This window comes from Myotis davidii, unplaced genomic scaffold, assembly GCF_000327345.1.
Source record: "Myotis davidii unplaced genomic scaffold, ASM32734v1 scaffold7582, whole genome shotgun sequence".
NCBI classification, from domain to species: Eukaryota; Metazoa; Chordata; class Mammalia; order Chiroptera; family Vespertilionidae; genus Myotis; species Myotis davidii.
In genome coordinates, this window is record NW_006293495.1 from 2,404 (window position 1) to 4,103 (window position 1,700).

Here is a 1,700-nt window from a genome sequence, read left to right on the forward strand (position 1 = left end):
CCGACGCCCCCAGAATTGCAGGTCTTTGGACTCCAGGAGCTGCTGCTCGAATCAGATGTCATGAAGACCTTAGGGGGAGAGGGGAACAGGTTATAGCCCAAGATCCTGGAAGGCCCTGGGACACAGCTTGGGGAGCTAAGGGAAGTCTTGTCCTCTTGTTCCTCAGGGTCCCGCTGTGGGCCTCAGGGAGCTGCTGCCCCTGCCTGCCCCAGAATCCAGGCGCCACAGATGCAGTTTCCTCCACTCCCGAAGTTCAGCCAATGACAGGAGGTCCCAGCTGTCTGTAGGGTCAGGCCCTGGGGTGGAGGCAGCTGCTCTGGGGACACCCATGTCTGGCAGTGGTGCTAACACTCCCAAAGGCCCTTGGTGGGGTTTTTGCAGAGGACTTGGCCGGAGCCGTGGGTGAGGTTGCTGGTGTCATCCTCTGGGGCTGTGTCCTTGTGAAGCAGAGCTTCAGGCAGGGGTGTCCCAGGGGCCAGCAGGGAGAGGGGCCAAGGCCTGGTGGCCCGGGGCTGGAGTTCAGGCTGGAATGGTTCAGGGCCGAATCTTCGAATGGGGTCTCCTTGGGGATGATCCAGCCTGGGCAGCAGGCTGTCTAGGACACTGCCCTCCTTGATAGCCTCCCTCACCAGGAGCCAGTCCTGGTCCAGCTTCCTGGCAGTTGCCAGGTCCATCTACGTGGCAGGCATCTCGTCCAGGACCTGCAGCTGGGGGATGAGCTTCCTCACCTGTGCCCTGTAGTTGTAGCCCTGGGGCAACTTGCTGGAGGGGCTTGGCTACAGGCACACGAGGTTGCATTACAAGGTGAGCATGGCCAGCCTCAGGCACAGCTGCAGGTAGCGCACCTGCCCCAGGTCCTCCACATTGTTGCCCTCTGGGTCTAGGACCTCCAGCTGCTCCAGCAGGCAGAGCGGGCTGAAGTCCGGAGACGTTGTTGTAGGAGACATACAGCTCCTTCAGGGCCGGAAAGGAGCCAATGCCATCCAGGTCAGTCAGGCCACAGGGAGCTAGCCACAGTACCTGCAGGCGGCCCAGGAAGGTGCCCAGGTCTCTCACGGAGCCTAGGCAGCTGTCGTTCAACTTTAGTTGGCTGGGCAGGTGCACCCCGAAGTTGCCCAGGCTGTGCTCACCTGCATGATATCCAGGCACATCTCCAGTGTGCTCACCAGCCACAGGTCCTCCGCCTGGGCCAGGGCTTGCAGTTGGGCAGCTGACAGGCACTCCTCCACCAGCCGCTTGCCTTGGCTGTCCCTGTGGCTGCCCACAGGCCTTGCTCTGCAGGCAGGGGTTGTACGGGCCCTGCCAGCTCAGCTCCTGCACTAGGACACGGGCCATGCTGGGCCGAGGCCCAGGGGCCTGTCCCAGACCTGGTCCATTCACATCCAACTTGGAGGCAGAAGCCTTTTCCCACTGTGGGTCAAACATTCAGGAATGGAGGTGGCATGTGGCCCCAGGCAGCACCTGAGGGCTCGGCCCTGCGGGCTCGGCCCTGGGCACCCTCCGCTGCTGGGCGTTCTCTCTGATTCCAGGTTGTTCTTCCCGCTGCAGGGGTTTCAGGACCTGAAGGGGAGGCCAGGACTGCGCCCATGCACCTGTTCTAGCCGCAGCATGGTGTGCGTGGGGTGGCCAACCCAGCACAGCACGTCGGGTCGGTGCATCATGGGGGCAGGACGGCCCCCCAAGGTCGAGGCCTGCAACAG

General features: G+C 62.8%; 1 pseudogene; it reads right to left on the bottom strand.

Annotated features, from left to right (window-relative positions):
* Nucleotides 1–344: 344 nt before the first annotated feature.
* On the bottom strand, nucleotides 345–1,445 carry LOC102762649 (annotated as a pseudogene).
* Nucleotides 1,446–1,700: the final 255 nt, after the last annotated feature.